General features: G+C 42.9%; 3 long non-coding RNA genes across 4 annotated transcripts; 2 read left to right on the plus strand and 1 right to left on the minus strand.

Annotated features, from left to right (window-relative positions):
- The first annotated feature begins 399 nt into the window (after positions 1-399).
- On the plus strand, positions 400-1,142 carry LOC103638341 (uncharacterized). The gene is made up of 3 exons (XR_002264817.2): positions 400-696; positions 787-879; positions 1,042-1,142. It is a non-coding gene; the product is annotated as an uncharacterized lncRNA (long non-coding RNA).
- Positions 1,143-2,321: 1,179 nt separating this feature from the next.
- LOC118473312 (uncharacterized) lies at positions 2,322-4,976 on the plus strand. The gene is made up of 2 exons (XR_004852617.1): positions 2,322-3,376; positions 3,462-4,976. It is a non-coding gene; the product is annotated as an uncharacterized lncRNA (long non-coding RNA).
- Positions 4,977-5,268: 292 nt separating this feature from the next.
- LOC103638343 (uncharacterized) lies at positions 5,269-11,452 on the minus strand. Of its 2 annotated transcripts, XR_002749274.2 has the most exons (5): positions 11,067-11,452; positions 10,894-10,967; positions 10,660-10,806; positions 8,844-9,804; positions 5,269-5,524 (listed from the first exon to the last, which is right to left on the minus strand). It is a non-coding gene; the product is annotated as an uncharacterized lncRNA (long non-coding RNA). The 2 variants fall into 2 exon arrangements; XR_558707.4 differs by having other exon boundaries at positions 8,844-10,806.
- Between the last annotated feature and the right edge of the window lie 107 nt (positions 11,453-11,559).

An 11,559-nucleotide genomic window follows, 5' to 3' on the forward strand; every position in this document is an offset into this window, starting at 1 on the left:
ACGGTAGCTCTCTGCTCAGCAACCATCTCCCAGCAGAGCCGCCACGCCATCTCCCTGACCATCACCAGCTGTTCCCTCTCGGCATTTGCAAGGTATAAATTTTGCTAACCACATTGGCATCAGTCAACGAACTCTTTTCTGTTTAAGTAGCATCGATTTTGTTTCTTAAAAGGGTGCTAAGTTAGGCACATTTGGAGTATTCAATCACATTGCAATGATTGACTTGGTAGAAAGATTTTCATGCTGTCTTTGATAAAATGAAATGTTGAAAGTCTTTGTTGGGCAGTAGTCGGGAGAAGTTCCAAGGATCGCGATAATGTTGTGTCACACTTCCAATTCTGTAGTTGTCTGTAACCCTTGGTATCATGTTTGCCTATTTGCTCGACTTGTTTGTTCCTTGGAGGCTTCTTGCAGTAATAGGTAAAGTGGCTATACCCTGATACACTAATGGGACTGTTGTTGTTCTTACTGTTAGTTTGCACTTCAATTCTGATATTTCAGGTCGCATGATCAGAAACAGAAAATGCTTTGAGCAATATATTGAATAATTGAAATAAGGCAGACAAATATTTTTGTTCTGACCCTATTTGAAATAAGTTCTATCCTAAAGTGTGTGATGCCATACTTGCAGGAACCTTGCTCTGCATAGTGTTGATATCTGGCCTTTTCTTCATTCCGGAATCTCCAAGATGGCTGGTATATACATGCACAAGTGGGATAATGAACTTTGCATCACTGTGCCAAACTGAAATTTCCAATGGATGTTTCTTTCCCTTATATTTCTAGGCAAAGATGAATATAATGGATGATTGCGAGACTTCTCTACAAGTTCTGAGAGGATTCGATGCTGACATCACTTCAGAATTGAATGATATAAAGGTTAGCACTTCCCTTTGTTCTTAGACTGACTGAATATGATTTATGTGAGCAATCTTCCCTTTGGGTATCTTTATTTCTTTAACATTGAACACATGTTTATATGTAATTCATTTTTATGAAATCAGTGGGATTAACTCTTTAGGTTTGGTCCCCATTATGCAGAGAGCAGTAATGTTAGCAAACAAAAGGACTACAATTCGTTTCCAAGAGTTGAACCAAAAGAAATATCGAACGCCCCTAATTGTAACATTGTCCAAGAAGCAAGGCTGGCGAGGACCGCGTCTATATCTGTATTTTGTTTATTAGGTAAGTTTAACTAATGCTGTTTTTAAATGCATTTATGAGATATGACGCTAATTGTTTAAATAATGACATCATGTACAAACCGGTGAAGCTTATACACAACACTGCAACATGGTTGTATTAATTTGGACAATGTTCCTATTCATGCTTTTTCCTATGTGTAAGTGTCTTTATGAAAATAATGTAAGAAAATATGTTGCAAGTTGTACTGTGTAAATTCTTCCTCGCTCAGTCATGTCGTCCCCGTGCAGCCTCCCTCGCCGGCCGCCACCACCTGATTTTTGTTTCTTCCTCCCTCATCGTACCATATCCTCCAGTGGCGATGAGCTCCACCTGCTGCTGCTTATAATGTATGGTGCTTGTGAGACCTATCATGGTTGCTTGCTTTGCTTTGTTTAGAGATGCTCTCGTCGTGGCTGCCAGTTGCTCTGGAATTCAGACAACCTATGTTTGGTCCCTGCAATATAGTTTCTTCTTGAATTCAGGTAGGTGGAGATGGTCGAGAAATTGAGACACATGGTTTTGCTGTCCTGGGTAACTTCTGCGGCAAGTGCATTCGATGGTACAAAAGACATAATGGAAGCTCTTAGAAACAAACTTAGGTTTCTAACCAATGAGCTTGAGTTCAATAGCATATTATTATGTTCTCTAAAATCATGTTAAGCTTTACTTTATTTATTTTGCTACATTTTTATTTGGTTTTATTTTATGGTATTTGGCTAGGTGCTTGGTAATACTGATTTTGAAGGCTGATTTGTTTGTCTGTTTAGAAAAAACATAACAGAGTGGATAAGGAAAAAACATAACACTGGGAGCAACATATGGTATGACTTCATTATTTCTGCTTTACAGCTATCACTTTCTAGGATTATCGGATTGGATTGCTACACTGGGAGCAACATATGGTATGACTTCATTATTTCTCTGACTACCTGATTATGTTTAGTGGGAAAGAATGTCTTTAATTATCCAGTAAGCGGCACTTGGTTTGACGCCAAATTCTATTGGTTCCTTCTTCTCTGCATGCACGAACAGTGAAGCATGTCAAATTGTAAGATGTTTCAGAAGCAAGCAACTCAATGTTAAATGATTAGCTCAGCTAAAGTGTTTGCCTTGTGTGCAAGGAGGTGCTATTTTTAGTGACAGTCGACGGCAAGCTCGAGATGGAGACGCTGCTCAAGGCGTCGGCCTACATCCTCGGCGCCACGAGTTCGAGCATCGTGTACAAGGTCATGCTCGCCGATGGCACCGCGCTAGCGGTCCGGCGCATCGGCGAGAGCGGTGGCACCGAAAAGCTCAAGGACTTCGAGGCGCAGGTGTGCGCCGTTGCCCGGTTCTGCCACCCCAACATCCTCCGGCTGCGCGGCTTCTACTGGGGCGCCGACGAGAAGCTTCTCATCCATGACTACGCCCCCAATGGCAGCATTGCCAACATCGCATTCAGCAGTAAGCCATTCGTCGCCCACCTCGGCCACACACTGCTTTACCACATTCAGCACTAACTTTCATTCAGCACTAACTTTCATTCAGATACTAAAATTGCATCGAAAAGTTGCTTGATTTGACATCGACATCTTAACAGAATTAGTTATGCACCTCGAACTTTATAATCATTTGCGAAGTTGGAGTCTTTGGCTTCAACCTTCAACGGCCTGATGAGTCCTATGAAAAGATGGCACTTTACTGATTGTACATGCTGCAGCTTAAATGTGCATTAGTAGTACTGATTCATTTGATCTCTCTTAATCGTACAGGTCATATGTACTGATAGTGCAAAAAGATACTGAAAGAAGCTGTCATTGGCAGATTCAGTAGTTGCAAATCGTAATGCTCGCTCTGTCCAGAAAAACGGAATTCTAACAGAGTGTTATGTTTTAGTATCTTATACTTCTTCCCTCCTAATTTAAAATTCATTTTATACTTTCACTAGATTCATACAATAATTTTGATGCACATGTTTTGTATATGTGTCTATATTCATCACCATTCATTTAAATATAGACACATGTGGAATAATGGGTCACCAATGCACAAGTTTGCTGGTTGACGTCCTGTCCAAATCTACAGCATGGACTCCTTCCAGACCGCCAACAACCTCGTCCGCACCCAGGCATCAGCAAGACAACACAACAGTTGAATGGAATCTATGCACTCTTTGCAGTATTGAGGCTTGCTGTTGTTGATACAAAAGCAGGTTTTTCACTATTTCTTGTATCCACGTGCCTTTTTGTATGCTTGCTAGCACATTTTGCCTTAAATATGGTTTGATGAATATGCAGATGGTGCCATTCTGAAGGAGAAACTGTGGACATTGATTGCTCAAAATGAACCCTCGTTAATCTCTTTATAGTTGGTAATTCTGTTGTTCTGAATTTTCCACTAAGAATACTTTGTTATCCCACAAAAATAACACGAAAGTGCATGTATGGATGTACTTCAGCATCTCAGCACCTTTTTATTTATTATTTAGAGATCCTGATGAGCTACTTATGGAATATACATTTATGTAAATTGTGTTTGGAGAAATAATTCTTAGTGGTTACAAGAACTCTAAAGGGTGTAGTGTAATCATTCGTATTAAATCTTATAACTTTTAAGATCTTTGATGATACCTCAAAACTAAATCTCTTTGTATTAATGCTTTTGTAACACTGTTTTCTCCCGACAACTTCTCAAACTAGCAGATGACGATTGCTTAGCCATGCTGGATCTTCTTCAATCACTGCTTATAGATCATTACTTTAGGTCTAGCTCAAGCATATGAATTGGATTTTGTGTGTCAGACCGGCACCTTTCTTTTTTGCTCTCAACTTATTTTTTTCTCGAAAATGCGCAGGAGAACTGCGCCTCATTATATTAATAAGAAAAAGAAACCAAGGTCTAAAGGAAGACCTAATACAAAAGACCCCTTACGAGGCCAGAAACATGCATATAGGAAGAAATCCATCTAGGAAAACAAAGAAAAAAACCCACACACTGCCAGGGAAGTCCCTATGGCTCAGCTAAGGGGGCTGCCAGGTAAGAAATGCCTTTTGCCCCCGCTATTTCCCATCGATGCATCTCCTCAAGCAGGTATTTCTTATTCTAAATTGTTGAGTTGGAGAATATTTTCCAATCCAGTCATTGCTGCAGTTACATATATTTGGCTTGAATGCTCTAAATTGTTGACCTTGTTTTTCTTATTCTAAATTCTTTTAAAATATTGATGCACACAGTTAGCTTCTTACTACTGAAGAAATACTTATATGTCTATACTCTATAGCATGTATTGATTCATTGTCCTTTTGTACAACTGCTAATATATCTACTTTGCCATCCAAGCTCGGAGGTGAGAAGGTAGTTTATGATGCTACCAAGAAAATCTTCTCAAGCTCCAGTGGTCCAGCCGAAGATATTCTATTCTTATTCACAGATTGGTTGTCACTACTGGGAGAGATTGTCAATATTGAAACAATGGTACACACCTAATTCTTTGTATTCCTCTTGCAATCATCTACTTTCCTCTGGATTTGCTTGGGACTCATGTTGGGTACTTGTGTTTTAACTATAGCCTACCACAACTTGCTTGAGACTAAATTGCTTCGTTGTTGCTCAGTTGCTGTTGAATCCTCTGCTACTCTAAGCTTCTTTGATGTTGGGTGTAATGTTGTAACTGGCTATCGTTGTTGGCCGAACATTTGGCTAGCGTGGATGATATATATTGCAATGTGAATCCAATAAGCAGGAGAGTGATCAATGTATGTAATCGTTGTACACTAACATTTGTCGAATATTTTGTATATCGTTTCAAGGCATCTAAATATTTTCTAAAGATTTGTATAAGTTTGTAGTTTTTGTGATATATAGAAGTCCGTATAGTACAGTGTAGTGTCGAAATAGCTAGATTAAAATAACAATTTATATATGTCTGAATCATAAATGGATTACGAAACGTTTTCTTACAACACTATAACACACATTTGTACATACGTTATTTTGATATTATATGTTTCCGTTGCAACGCACGGGCATTCACCTAGTATGTCTTATAATTTGGAACGGAGGGAATATTCATAAAGCAAAAATCCAGTGATCTAATCTGAGGCCTTAGAACACAATGGAGATCATTATCAACAGAAAGTTTGCTTGATGACTCTTTGACAGCACATCGAACCTATATGATCTACAAGTAGGTTCAGCAATGGCACGGTGGATTAGGTTCAGTACATTGCCCATCTGCCAACCAATGTCTTTTAGATGAAAAAGCAAGGAAAAAACCTACATTGTATTACCTTTGCCCTTTTTCTTTTTTTTCCTTCTTTTTCTTGCTCCGTTGTTTGTCATCTTGATGGACCCTAGCCTTCTGACGATAGATACAAATAACTATGTGAGATACAACTCAATGAACCTTGCACAAAAAATAGATATATGTGATCAGCATTACATGAACGGAGACTAAAGTGCATTGTTAGGAAAGATTCTTTTACCATCCAACACTTTAGTTACAGTGAAATAAAAAATAGATCCTCAACATCTCCATCATAATGTTATTTGGTGGAAAGGTAGCACACATTATTGGTATAAATCGGTAATATCATAAAAAATACTATCTTATTATGTTAATGTTAGTAGTTACTGCATAAAATCGAATGTTACTCGCCAGAGCTGTGTCTAAACCAACCAGTTGTGCTACTGGCCAGTCTGAAAGCCACGGGAGCCGGCGTGAACCTCAAAGCTGCCTCGATGGTGTGTCGGTGTACCTGTTTGACCCCTAGTGGAACCCTAGGGTAGAGGAGCAGGCTATGGATAGAATGCACTAATGCAGCAGATAGGACATAAGAAAGAGGTGAAGGTGAGGATAAGGCTCACTGTGAAGGGCAGCACCGAGTAGGGTATTGATTAGGGCTGGACATTCGGGTTATATGGATTATTCGGTTCGGTCTATTCAGGTTTCAAAAAATTTGGGTTCCAAATAATGAGAACCGAACCCGAACCTAAATTTACAGGAACCGAACCCGAATAGACCAAAAAATTCGGGTTCGGTCAGTTCGGTTCTTCAAAAACCCGAACAAACAAACAGCCCCATTACTCCATGTTATTATAGCAAACAAACTGGTACAAAATCTAAAAACTGCACACACGTCCATACAATGTTCATGACAAATTAACTTAGAAATACCTGAAACAAGTACCCAATAAGCAATGAAGCAAACAACAAAATTTGTGACAAGTCTGCAAATTGGAACAAACAAACTGCAAGTCTGCAATAGAGAAGTAGACAACAACAGGCCATGGCCAAGCCACCGCCAAACAGCAAACAGGTAGGGCTGGCCAACTAGGCACCTTGCCAACCTCATACAGTTACACAACTTGGTCGCTTGGAGTAAACTACAAACTGCAACTTGTGAACAGACACAGCACCAGTCTAAGAGCATTGCACAGAGGCACACAACAAGCAAACTGCACCATCCATCGACCATCACCTTGTAGCACAACACCAGGAAGCTAGAGGCTTGGAGCAGTTGATGGGATGGGGCCTAGGAAGCTGGAGGCTTGGAGCAGTTGATGGGATGGGGCCTGGCGGGTGGCAGCTGGGCGGCAAGTGAGAGCTGGAGGCTTGGAGCAGTTGAGCTGAGCGCACGCTGGAGCCGGAAGCTGTAGTCGGCGGCAGGTGGCGGCGTTCCTACGGCTTGGAGCGGCGGGCTGCGGCTTGGGGGCGGCGGGCGGCTGACTTGGGACTTGGAAGACTTGTTCGACTAGGGTTGTGGTTAGCTCATCGTGAGGGCCTGAGGGACAGGGATACTGGGCTGTGGGCTGCGGCTATCGGCCATTTGGCTTGCGCGCCTGGCGTGGTTTCACTGTATTTCGGTTTTTTTGGGTCTATTCGGGTTAGGCAGGATATAAACCGAACCCTAACCCGATAACCGAATAGATACGATTTGTGGACCGAACCCGAAACCGGAAAACCAAAAACCGACCATTTCGGTCTATTCGAGTTCGGGTTCGGTTCGGGTTCGGTTAACGGGTTCAAAATGCCCAGCCCTAGTATTGATCCTGTAGGAGAGGAAGAAGCGACCGATCAATAGTGCATTCGAGAAGATGGGAGGCAAGGACTAAAAGGAGATGTGTGTCAAAGGGTTACGGATGATGTGGGCCTAGGTAAATAAGGATATAAGGGTGGTTGTTGTTGCTGTTGGTAGTAGTAGAATTGTTTTGGGGTTGGAAGTTATAGCTTGGACGACATAGTTCTATAAGAAATGTGAATGGCTTGATATATTGCATAGGGGTGGTTACATATAAATAGACTTAGGAACCCTAACCCTAATAGGTTGACGACTCAACAGTGGTGTCAGCCTACACACAATACACACTGTCTAACATCCCCTGCAATTGCAACGGGGCACTGCACATGATGAGACTGGAGTAGAAGCCGAAGGCAGGAGCCGACAGGTTGTAATCCCCCCACAGTCACAACGTCGTGAGAGTGCGAATGTTGTTGCTGGAGGTAGAAACCGGTTTGCGCTCAAAGAAGACAATAGCCCTTGGATGCCGAGGTAGTTGAAGTCGAGGTGGTCGTGGTTGGGACACACACAACGACAGCCTATCCTTTGGGAGGGGTCGACGTTCGAGCATCAACGATCGACGGGGCGACACAAAAGGGACAGCAGCAGCAGAACGTGGACCTTCTTGCTTCTTTCCATGTCCGGGTGGTCGAGGATCCCCACCATGGAGGCCGCACGACAGCGCACGTGTCTGCCGGTCAGGGTGGCCGCGCCCGCGATAGAATAGAAGTGGTATTTGTGGGTCCGGCCGGGAAAGCCATGGTAGTGACAGATCCCGCCATGAAGACGATGATCCGACCAAAGGGACGGCGGATCTAGTCGAGAAGGTCGCGGTAGCGATGGATACGACCGAGAAAGACGTGGCAGCGACGAATCCTGTTGTGGAGGCGACAAAGAAGGGTGGGCGACGGGTTGGGTCCAGCCGGGTAGGGGCCTGCGTCTGGCCTGGCAGGGGATGGTTGATGCTGATGACAGGAGAAGCGTGAAGGTAGGAGGCACTGCTGGGGCGTTAGCGCCGGTAGTTAGGAGGTGGCTAGCGCGATGATGAGGGACTGCACTAGCGGAGATGCTGGCGCAGAGGAGAGGCGCGCCCGCGAGGCCGAGAGGCATGCTGGGAGGGGCGCAGAGCTGGGGAGGCATCCATGAGAAGGTGCATCGCCCTGGGAGAGCAGGGAGATGGAGTTGCTGCTCCCTGCGCCTACTATCGTGGGAGAGGAGAGGAGGGAGAAGAGGAAGAACGACTGGGACGGGGGGCACCCTTGGATGAAAGGTTGAGCGTCCCAAGGGCAGCGACGACTAGAGGTGGGAGGCGACGCCGGGAGGCGGCCGTGGGGTGGGAGAGAAAACCCTAACCCTAACCTAGCCTGACACCATATAAGAAATGTGAATGGCTTGATATATTACATAGCCGCAGTGGCGGAGGACGCAGAGAATTTGAGGTATGGCAGATTTTGTACATAACTATATGTACAAATATATATATATATATATATATGTTCTAGTTCAAAAAAACAATTTAAAATAAAACAGTAATTTAAAGTATTTAACAGCAAAACAAATGTAAATAAGGGCATTGCAATAAAGTATTTAAAATAAAACAAGAGTAACTAAGAGATATACCTAGTTACGCCTAGGAGACTGAGGCAATTGCATTTGTCTATCTTTCTTCTTTTGAAAAGCCTTTTTAATTTTTTGAAGATCAAGTCCTTTGAATATGTCCCTCTCAATATAGCAAACCATTAAATCATTTAACCAACCATCAGACATCTTATTGAGCAACTCAGTCTTGATAACCTTCATCGCTGAGAAGGCCCTTTCAACCGTTGCCGTAGCCACCGGTAATAGCAATGCCAACTCAATAAGACGAAAGACCAATGGGAAAACAATATGTCTTTCAAGTCTAACCATTATTTTGGATAGACTTGCAAGATCATAACAAACTTTGAACTCCTCAAGTCTTCGCACATGAATAATGAAAGTGCGTAACTGATCCTTTATTATCTTGCGATCATCAAAAGAGAAGTCGTCACAATAGATATAATGAGCATGCGGGTTCTCATCTCGAATTATTTTTTGAAGACCATTAAATTCTCCTCTCATGTTAGAAGCACCATCGTACCCTTGCCCTCGAAGATTTGTGTTAGGGTTCGACTGGCACTCGTATTGATTGGTAGTAATGTAGCGGAATTACAGCAGAATTAACAGAGAGTAGCAGGAAGGGGAAGAAGGAGTTCTAAGGAACTACAATAGGAGAATCAGCTCTCTCTGTCATTTCCTGCCCTTCCCACGCGACGCTAGTGGAAGAAGTATCCTCTCCGAACGCTAGTCATGCCACCCACTCAGGCCCATGGACCCTTGTGCTCTTGACGCGTTGTCTCATACTGCGCCTCGGCCCAATCGCAGGATCAACAGGCGGCCCACTGCTTGTGTTTCCCTGATGCTGCTTCTGCAAGACGGCTGGTATATCGCTCTCTGTTGTAGCACTGCTGACAATTTGCAACACATAAACCATGGTCGCTTAATGCCTCAACCAGTGCTCTCTTCAATGCTTCCGATGTTGTGTCCTTGACATGTTTGAGACCTAGAAATTTTTCAATTACCTCACCTTTAGTATTCACAAATCTCACAACCAAGGCCATTTGTTCTTTAATTGATATATCACGAGATTCATCAACAAGAATAGTGAATAGACAATCCCCCATTTCTTCCTTTATTGCCTTTGTGATTGCTTCTGCACAACAACTTGCAAGTTCTTTCTGAATTGTTCCAGAGGTCATTTTAGCATTTTTGGTACATAACTCATCAAAAACACGCTTCACTTCATCATTCCTTTGCTTGTACCAATCAAGCAATTCTAAAAAATTGCCTCTATTCAAGGAAGTACTAGATTCATCATGCCCCCGAAATGGTTCCCCTTGCAATACAAGATAACTTACAATACCTAAAGAAGTTTCCAATCGGGTTTCATATTTGATCAATGCATCTTTGCTATAACTTGAAACCTTATGTTTTATGCTTGACCTTTGGTTATCAAAATCATGAAATGATGTTGATGCAACATTGTTTATGCTACTAGGCCCACCAACATGTTTTGGAAGTGCAAGATAAGCATTTTTCCATTGTGAGAACCCAGCTATTGTAAAGGCATCATAACCAAAATTGGCATCCATTCGATCATTCTTAAAAAGGTAGCAATAGAAGCAATATGCTTTATTCTTCTCCACACTATATTCCAACCAACTATATTGACTAAACCACTTTTTCTGAAAGCTCCTTTTATCACTTGATGGAGGAAATCTATGACCAGTTGGTTGGGTTGGACCTTTAGCTATAAAAGCTCTCCTAACTTCATATCTAATATTTGCATAAAATCTTTCAATTGGAATACGAAGTCCTGGATCAGAAATAATGTGATCTGGGTTGAAGTCAGTTATACCTTCTTGAACTTGTTCTTCTTCTTCATCATGTTCTACAGATGGCGAGACATTTTCTTCTAAAGGCACATCTACAATAGCAACTACGCCGCTGCCATGAGTACTTAGACTTGAGCCAGTGGAACCTTGGCTAAAATAGCTCTTCAAATCTGTAAAAAAAATCAATCATACATGTTTAGTACTTTACTAGCTTAACAAAGTAGCTTAAATATTTCTTCACAAATTACATAATATACCTTTTTTGTGAAGCCTTATTCTTTCCCTTCTTATTTCCAGCCATTGCTCAAATAATTAAATGACCAGATTAAATCTAGGCAACAGAAATACTTAATCAGTTCACTTCATACATTTGTAATTTATATTTTGACTACATCTAAGCTGAACAAAGGGGGTTCAGGGTTGTGCTTACCCAGTTATCCACAGCTGACAGCAGGCGGTCAGCAGCGTCTTCAGTCTCGAGCGGCACTGCGGTCTGACAGACTCGAGCGGCAGTGCGGCACTGCGGTCTGCGGCAAGCCAGCCGTGTGCAGGGGCGACGGGACGGGCGACTGGGCGCGCGAGGACGATCTGCTGTCTGCAGGCTGCAGCGGGCCAGCGGCTGGTTGAGGACGGACGGTGGCTTCCGGCTTCTTGCCGCAGACCAGCGAGCGAGCAGGAGCAGACCAGCGAGCGAGCATGAGCAGGGAAGAGCGGCTGCGTGTTACCGTGTAAAGCGGCGGCCGGTGCCAGAGAGTTGGTATTGCTAATTGGGCTGGGGCGTTGGGCCAAGGCATGGCTTGGGCCATACCTTGCCACATAGAGTCCTCCGCCGAGTGGTTATATATAAATAGACTCACGAACTCTAACTGAACCAACAGTCTAACAGTGATATCAGCTCACACACACAGTACACATTGTCTAAC

This window comes from Zea mays, chromosome 9 (genome assembly GCF_902167145.1).
Source record: "Zea mays cultivar B73 chromosome 9, Zm-B73-REFERENCE-NAM-5.0, whole genome shotgun sequence".
NCBI lineage: Eukaryota > Viridiplantae > Streptophyta > Magnoliopsida > Poales > Poaceae > Zea > Zea mays.